General features: G+C 36.7%; 1 pseudogene; it reads right to left on the bottom strand.

The window, feature by feature from the left end:
- Window positions 1–231: 231 nt before the first annotated feature.
- Window positions 232–8,738, bottom strand: LOC139811487 (ubiquitin carboxyl-terminal hydrolase 7-like; annotated as a pseudogene).
- Window positions 8,739–9,841: the final 1,103 nt, after the last annotated feature.

Below are 9,841 nucleotides of genomic sequence, written 5' to 3'. Positions count from 1 at the left end.
GACACTCACAGAACCGCTGTCCAATATTTCGCGATCGAGTACTGTAATAATATAATCGCGACCAATTATTAATTAATTATTAGTTAATTATTTAGTATTAAGTTTAAAGATTTCACCGTATAAAATATTAGGCTTTACAATCGCTGCGACTTTTAGTTTTTGACTTTTTATTTATATATTCGCGATTAGATTTACCGCGATTAGATTTTTTATTAGATATGGACGGTATGCATATGAATTTCATGAAAGTAAATTACTGTGGCTTCCCCATTGTCACCACCGCGAACTTAAACTTCAAAGTTTTTTTATGAATTCTCATAAAAGATCAAAAAAGATTAACTAAGGATGCCTACCTTTTCGAATTCTTTCTCCTGGACCCCTAATTTCTTTAACAACCTGTCCTTCATTTTGGGAAAAGGTTCGCCGTGCTTGATCTTGAAGAAGAAGGGTATATTGAACGTTGAGAAAACCTCTTTGTGAAAATGCGCAACAGGAACTAGCATTTCGCCCTCTGCTAGATTCACTTCGTCAACCGGTATTTCTTCTATCCTATACAACTTGGTGCCTGATGTGTTTAAGTGATCTAATGGTGTATCGTCCACGGGGCCGGGTGACAGCTTGTTGCAAGTCATTTCTAATATCCTCAGTTTCCCCGATCCGTTTTCCGATAATTCTACCTGCTTCTTAACCTCCTCGAGTAAATTAGCAACAGTGCCGTTTTTATTTGGGTAAAGAATCATCTCCTTCTCCTCCTTAAGCGACGGCCCTACCCATATGCACTTGAACTGTTTCTTGTTTTCTAGCTCGTTCACCCTAATACTGAGCTGCTGATAAAATAATTTCTTTACTTTCGTTTTGCAGTACGCAACCAATTCTTTGAGCGTGCCGTCAAATGTACACTTTAAAGGATGGCCGGGAGAATCTTTGTAACTGCAAACAGAATCTCGGAATATAACCCTTTCTCTTAAAGCACTTTAAAATAACTTTTAATGTAACATTATTAGTACAAAGAAGCAGGAATATCAATTCTTACTTTTGACACTTAAAGAATTGTAAAAGATACGGATCTGTGCCGACTCGTTGCGCTACAGCCTTTGCCATTTGATCATATGTCATTCTTAACGAAAGTTCCATTGTAAAACCTGGGTCGTTCGGAATCAGTTTATCACAAAACGTTACTTCTACCCTATAGAATAGATCTCTGAAATGCAAATCGCGTTAAATTAGCAAGCGTATTGCAATATTATAGATATTCAAAGATAGGATTCTCAAGATACATTAGCAAAAAGAGATGAAAGTGTTAGAGCGTTTACTTGTTACTTACTTAAAATATTCTCGACACGTTGGAAGTTCGTACATTTCATTGTCGCCTTCCTTTTGAAATACGATGATGTCACCGTCCATTAATTCCTCCAGAAATTTTTCCAAATCTCCGATAGGTTATCTATTTTCTCGACTAAATTTGGTTTAATTCCCTCATATAAAGCGAGTTCTGTGTCTGGTGGAAATCCGGCACGTTCATTTAAAATTGGTATAAGCTCCTCTGTAAAATTCATTATATTTATATGTATTAGATTTTTTAAATTACACTCAAAATATAATAATATATTCTCTCTAGTATATCAATATTTAAATACATACATATATATATATATATATATATATATATATATATATATATTAAAATTTCAACTTACAGACTTTAGCTACAACAGGCATATAGTGATGACCGCAGTAATGAATCTTCTTATTTTTGGGATCGTAGAGTTTAAAAAAGAGTAAAACATCAGTGTCCTTGTCGAAAGGCGGTAACGCTGTCATGTCAGAGTCTGGAGGTACAAGTTCGACAAATACGTTCCACGGATTGTGATTTTCCGCGCAGTCGATGATGGGCTTTTGAAGATCAGCATCCGGCTCGATTAACGTAGGTCTACAGGTTTGATTTGAACGTGTACTGAAGGGCCAAATGCGAATCTGTTCTATAGGATATTTCTGTAGAATAAATTTGATAATATTAAACACTTTAATTATCCACGTGTGTACTCATTTCGTTCTCATTAATCATTTTTCCTCGACTCTTTTCAATTTATGTGATTTTGAACTCTCTTTTTCCTTTTAGAAAAAGATCATTTCTCTCATTATCATGCTTTTGAGATTCGAGAACAGATCGTATTCGAAACATCAAAAGAATGACGGTACATTTTCCATTTTTGTAATTTTAATTTTGTTCATCTGCCGCTATATCGACTACCAAGTCAAACAATTACACAATGAAAATTATTTGGCGGTGAGTGATGGTTCCCAGTTATCTCTTCCTGGCTAATAAATACAAGCACACAGTAAATATATAAGTATTAGTAATTAAAGGTAATAACTTGATAACACAAATATGTATAGTTTACAAATACGACGATATGTAAATTCTATAATAATCTTACTTTAATTATATAATGTGTGTTGCCATTTCAAGAATACCCAAAAAGGTAATCGTCCGAGTACAGAAATAATTAATAAATCTTGGCGAAACAACAAAGTACCTTAACCATTGTGTACATGCATATATAAAATATACATCTATTAAAATGCTATGTAACCACCACCCATGCCAAATAATTATAACAATGTAATGTGTAACTATAGTAGTGTGGAGATGCTTTGTAACTTGGATTTATGTCTATTACTTGAATCGTATAAGATAGATAAGAATAGCGGTAAAAATAAATAAAATTAACGCGATTTCCGCCTGTGAAATTTTCTAGTATTCAACAATTTATTCGTTATCCTTTTTTTCTTTATTTTTATATATAAAATAGTGATATAGCATTTAAAGGTATTTCTCACGATTAAAGCTATTATAAAGTATTTACTCTATCGATGATATTTTAGCGTTCTTTCATCTCTTTCTCTCTTTCTCTCTCCCTCTCCCTCTCTCCCTCCCTCCCTCCCTCCCTCTCTCTCTCTCTCTCTCTCTCTCTCTCTCTCTCTCTCTCCCTCCCTCTCTCTCCCTCTCTCTCTCTCTCTCTCTCTCTCTCTCTCTCTCTCTCTCTCTCTCCCCCCCTAATTATTTATATGTAACAACAAATAAATAGATAGTATCTGTCAATGATCATAATTACTATTAGCATGGAGAGAATTTTATGAATCAACGACTTGCTTAAGTGATTGCATTCTCTGTTGAAACACGAAGTTCTTACTTTACTCATTATTGTATCGACTTTAAATATTAGTCGATGAAAACTGCGAGGGTGAGTAATATAAACCACATTATGTCTCAGTCACTAAACAATCCAGTTAAATAGCAAACACGCTAAAGAAAACATTTCAAGGAAGCTGATGTTTCTGACACAAGTACTACTTATCGATTATCTCTTCTCTTTCTCGTATGTATTGCAAGAGCTAACAGAACCTTATTAGCTCGAATCGATACTTAGTATATTCTCACTAATAACTGTTGTTTTTTTGTTTTTCCCTAATTCTCTTACACAATTATTCACACATATCCAATCTTTTCTTGAAATATGTTTGTTCATTTTTCATTCACGATTTCGATATACTACAATACAATGATTAAATTTGTTATATAGTATTATACAATGTTTGTTACAATAAACATTCCCAAAATAATCCTAAGGCTCATCACGATATTAGTCTGACGATCAGACTTAAAGTTTATCCAATCCTGGATAAAATATTTCCGATAAAAGTGACAAAAATGCAACACGCACATTAATCATGGATCTTTCTCTTTAATTCCTTGCGTTATTGATATAAAATTATGAATAAGACAATAAATAAAAAAAATCACATGATTCTCATATATGCCTCGCGCGCCCGTACCGAAAAAATCCTCTGTCAAAAAAATGTCCTTGCAATATATAAAACAAATCTCTATATAACATGATTATATAGTTCCATCCATGTACATACAAATATACATGTGATCAGATGTATCATCTTTTGTATCTTTCCCGATGTTAAGCGATTCACCTTTACTTCGAAGCATATTCGATTACACTAAAAAATAAAATCTGATAATGAGCGTCTAAATACTTTGTACCAAAGTATTACACAAGTATTATACTATTCTGAATCCAACATTGTACTTAGAAATGTATATGACTTATATAATGTTAACATTTACCGGTATAGCAGCTTAAAGCTGATATCAATGTAAAATCTCTGTTAAGAAAATTCAAAACAAAGTTAGTAACAACTGCTCGAAAACGAATATTTTCATTAAATAAACTTTCTAATTTGTACACACATATACAATCTCAAAAATTAAACTATCAATGTGTGGTATTTTGCGGTACGTTTTGCGTGTTTCACTACAACCATACTTAACACTTTTTAAAAATACCGTTATAATGTTTAAAATTTGATTTTTTACATACACCTATCTCTCTCGATATTGCGATTTCTATAAATGATACGCCCAAAGAAATTGTTAAGCTTCGCAAAGATATTGAGGCCAAAGCAATTTTCGTAGAAATATTGCAGGAACAAGCTATAAAACTCGTCTAGAATTGCAAATCAGAATCTGATGAGATATATAGTAAACGAAAAAATACACATAAAGGTATTAATAAAATTGGAACAGTTTATTGTACAATAAAATAGGATGTTAAGTCAGTCTCCGCGTCACGTTACTTGGCAAGCCACCAAGAAAGACTTTCGGGAAACAGGCGTGGCACGACAAGATGGCCGCGAGCGAGGTCGATATCAGGATCGAACTCCCGGAGTTGATTTTATGAGAAATGATCATTGATCGACAACTCTCACGCTCGGTGATCGCGACGCTCGAGATACGAGGCACTCGCGAAAACCGGATTCGCGTCGTGGGACGGTTTCGCCGTCGACACGGGTCTTTCGCCACGGATCACGTTACCGCACGCGGTGATCACGTGATCCGTCTGTGTGCGTCGTCCCGTCGTATTACGACGACGAAAACTCGGGAAAAGAGATGTTTCGCGCGACGACCAATCGAGCGGATGCAGATCGCGACGAAACTTGAGCGCACGATGCAAGCACGGATGCACTGAGCGCACTCAACTTTCCGGAATTCGCGCGCGGACCAATCGACCGGTTACGCGCGCGACGAAAACCGGCTCATTCTCCGTTCACGTGAACGGAAAAGCTATCTGAGATGTTTCACGCAGCGACCACTCGAGCGGGTGCGGCTCGCGATGAAACTATTACGGACTTCGCGCAATTACTTTCGGCACTCCCGATAATATAACTGCTACGAACGGCCGGCTCGACTTTCTCCTTAGCACGGCAGAAACGGAAGAGAGCGCGGTCCGCGGATCGATATCGATCATCCCTTGTCGGAACAGTAGGCGCGACAATCGGGTGATCTCGGGTGAATTCGGGTCGGGCCCGAGGGTTGTTTGTGCTCGCGCCAGGGGCGTTAACTGTCGCGACAGCGCCCCACCGTGAAAAATATTTCATTTGTTTCAAGAAATATAAATATTCCCCGCAGATAACATTTTCTTATTTTGATGTAATTTCCATTTCTTTTCATAACATAATTTTTATTTAAAGAGATAATTCTTTCGTTCCAGAAAATATTTACTAGCAACAAGAAAGTTGTTTCTAAGAAAGAAGTAAATTCCTGCTAGGGACTATTGGAGTAACTTTTTTTCTTTAAAGCAATGAAATTTCACTTGAAACAAGTAAATTTTTTTCCGTGTATCATATGTATCATTTGTAAATTAAAATTGGAAAGACGAAAAAAATATATTGAATGCGTTTTCACAGAAATAAACCTGTAATAGGAAATGGAGAAACTCATTTTATATTCTTAACATTCTTAACATTCAAAATTACATAATTTTTATTTTGTAATATTGTTTTTGTACACTTGAGAAAAAATGTACTGTAAATATATTTATTACTTTATATTAAAAATATATGTACAAACAGTACATATATGGAGGGGTAAAAACCACAGTGGTGTAAGTCAAATTTTTAAAAATATTTTCTCGTGTGCATAGATGTAATTCATATATTGTACAGATCGCATCTATCCACACGAGAAAATATTTTAAAAATTTTGACTTACACCACTGTAGTTTTTACCCCTCCATATGTAGATATAATCTACATTTTATATTGTAAATATCAATAGTACATATAGGTATATATATGTATAGTAAAAATTTTTATATTTTTTATTATTTACTTTCGGTCAAATAAAAGTATCTATAACACCAAGAGCATATGTTCATATACATATAATACGCGTGTATGTACATATGTTCATACACAGTGTGTCCCTACAAAGACACTCTGTTCTGTTTCGTCGATTTAAACGAAAGATTATCGCATACGGCGTGATCCATTTTAAATATCCTAAGAAACGTAAAATTACGTTTCGCTCGAAAATATCTGAACATATCGTCGAGACAAAACGTTTCTATTCCGTATGATCGCGCTACTGTGTTATTTATTCAAGTGTAACCAGTTATTCCACCATATGGCAAATTCGAATGACTGCAAAGCAATTAAAAATGAAAAGCGATAAAGCGTAGAAGCGATGATATACGGTAATTTTTTTCCCCCATCTTTTTATTTTATCTGAATAAAATTTTAATAAAACGTATTTTACAGGTATCTTTGGTACGTACTGCGCACGAAACTGAAGTACTCCAAAAAATTTGATAAAGCACTAAATTTTGCACTTAATGACTGACCAGCAAATTATGCTTATACAATAATACTTATACAATAATTAAATGCATGGGAGGAGAAGCGCTCTACAGCGATAAAAAAAATACAAAAAAACAAAGTAAAGATGCTGAATGATATTTTTCAGGTATCTTTGGTTTGTACCATGCATCAAAATGAAGTACTCAAAAAAATTTAGTCAAGCATTGAATTTTGCAATTAATGACTATTCATCAGCCTATGCAATATTCGGAAATTTAAACTCATGAGAGGAAATGCGTTCAGCAGCAATCAAAGAGTATAAAAACTTGCACGGCAATATCTTTTGGAAAGTTCTTAGGGATTACGGCTTAAATCAACGGTTACGACCAGCATAAATCAGCCTTAACAACCAATTAAATTTTTATTTAATGAACAAATTGGTAATTAGTAAAAAAAATACTAATTACGTAAAAATTAATATTTAAGCAAAAGTAAATAATTCATTGCTTAAAAAATTACTAATTTGTCAGAGAAAAATGTCTAATTACGTGAAATTTAGTATTTAAATTTTAGACCTCTCTCCTCCGCGCGAATAACTATAACCAAAAAAGACCGTAATTTTAACGGTTTCGGTTTTCTTTACTAAGAAACCGAAACTGAAACTGGAACAATTACTTGAAGTTTTATTAAACCATATAACCGGAACCGAACTGAAATTCGAGTCTCTGATTGACATACTATGATAAGTATCAACGCAAATCACCGAGCACACAAAATTGATGTAAAATTTAGTATTTAGGTAGTATTATACATATGCATATTTTCTTCCTTTTCTCTTTTTTATTTAGATCAGATAAGAAGGATTATAGAACTGCTTCTCTGATAGAGTGAAATTTGTTAAAATTATCATGCAATTGAATTATAATGGAATCATCACTGACGATACAATAGTAATTGGGGACGTAAGTTTTATCAATGTAGTTGACAATAACTTCAATAATGAGGACAAAACTGAGGACAAAGGACACTTCGAGTATCTGTCGAAGATCCCATACTGTTAAAAAAATCTGTATTAAAAAAAATATAAAAATATAGAAAGTTTTTATGCAGACACCGTATATACAATTTCAAACACAAAGTTGAAAATTAAAGGAGTGGTGTTTCAAAAATAAAAATATCGAGCTGTAATATTACTATGCTCAACTATTTGAAAATTCATATATCTGTAAAGGAATTTTGATCTTTAAGCTAAGCATATTTAAATTAAGAAACAGTTTTCTAATTTTTATGACCATGATTTAAATATACTTAAAGATCAAAATTCCTTTACAAATATCTAATTTTTCAAACAGATGCACATAGTAATATTACTATTCGTTACTTTTATTTTCGAAATATCTATTTATTGTACGTCAATAATGGGTGTGCTGTAATCATAATAAAAATATGTATTTCATCACTTTGATGCATTATTTAATATTTTCACAACTTAGAGCCACCGCACAAGACTCTCGTATGGTCACGTAGCGTAACGTAACGTGAATCAACGCACAAGAAACGTATCGGTTAGAGCCTCCGTACAAGCTCTCGTATGGTAACGTAACGTAGATCAACGCACAAGAAACGTATAACGCCGTAACGGCCGTAACCAATACGTTTCTTGTGCGTTGGCTCACGTTATGTTACGCTACGTGACCATACGAGAGTCTTGTGCGGTGGCTCTTATTTTCGAAATTTATAACACTTAAAATATTGAAAATATGTTACTTTGAATCTAGCAAAACATATATATAACTCTTCCTCTCTTAAGGAGAGAAAGGAAAAGAAATAATGAAACATCTGCAATGCTAATAAAAATATCTTACAAAAATGCCGTGAAAATCATCAAATGCATCAACGAATATATCTTGATAAAAGAATCACTCGTACTCACCTCTCGATTTCTTCTTCTCCTGATCATACATTATGACTACTTCCATGACTTTACCAAAGCGAATAAAATAGGATGTTAAGTCAGTCTCTGTCACGTTACTTGGCAAGCCACCAAGAAAGACTTTCGGGAAACCGGCGTGGCACGACAAGATGGCCGCGAGCGGGATCGATATCAGGATCGAACTCCCGGCTCCCGGCGTTGATTTTATGAGAAATAATCCGACAACTCTCACGCTCGGTGATCGCGACGCTCGAGATAGAAGCACTCGCGAAAACCGGATTCGCGTCGTGGGACGGTTTCGCCGTCGACACGGGTCTTTCGCCAAGGATCACGCTACCGCACGCGGTGATCACGTGATCCGTCTGTGTGCGTCGTCCCCGCCGTCGTATTACGGGCGACGAAAACTCGGGAAAAGAGATGTTTCGCGCGACCACCAATCGAGCGTGTGCAGATCACGACGAAACTTGGGCGCACGATGCAACCCTCTGCACGGATGCACTGAGCGCAGAGCGCACTCAACTTTCCGGAATTCGCGCGCGGAATCCAATCGACCGGGTACGCGCGCGAAGAAAACTCGGCTCACTCTCCGTTCACGTGAACGGAAAAGCTATAAGTATCTGAGATGTTTCACGCGGCGACCACCGACCACTCGAGCGGGTGCGGCTCGCGATGAAACTATTACGGACTTCGCGCAATTACTTTCGGCACTCTCGATAATATATATAATTGCCACGAACGGCCGGCTCGACTTTCTCCTTAGCACTTAGCACGGCAGAAACAGAAGAGAGCGCGGATTCGTACCTCGCACCTCGTGCCTCGTATAAGCGACGTTCAACGACTAACGTATTACTTGCACGGATGCGCGCGCGCCGCACGGCGAGGCGAGCCGAGAGCCTCCGAATCCGGCCGAGTCACGTTCGGCCGCTCTCGCCGCCGCGCGGCGAGTCGGGTCCGCGAATCCCCCCGAATCCGCCCGAATCACGTTCGGCCGCTCTCGCCGCCGGCCGCCGCGCCGGCGCGGCACGTGGCCTCTCTGCTTATGTATGGGCGCATTCAGCAGACCAAGCCGCTCAGTAGCAGTCGAACGTGATTGGCTCTTACTTTTGGAACCAACCAATCAACGCAGAGTATTGATAAGACGAACTCAACAGTTGTGTCTGCTGAACGCAGCCTATGTACAGTTTACTTGCACCTGCCACACTCGAGTTGGCTCGTTTTCTCTCTCTCCCCAACGCCCAAATATACGTCCGTCCTATT

Source organism: Temnothorax longispinosus, chromosome 4, assembly GCF_030848805.1.
Source record: "Temnothorax longispinosus isolate EJ_2023e chromosome 4, Tlon_JGU_v1, whole genome shotgun sequence".
In the NCBI taxonomy this organism is placed as follows: domain Eukaryota; kingdom Metazoa; phylum Arthropoda; class Insecta; order Hymenoptera; family Formicidae; genus Temnothorax; species Temnothorax longispinosus.
The sequence above is the reverse complement of the archived record's forward strand: the minus strand, read 5'-3'. Positions and strand labels throughout refer to the sequence as shown.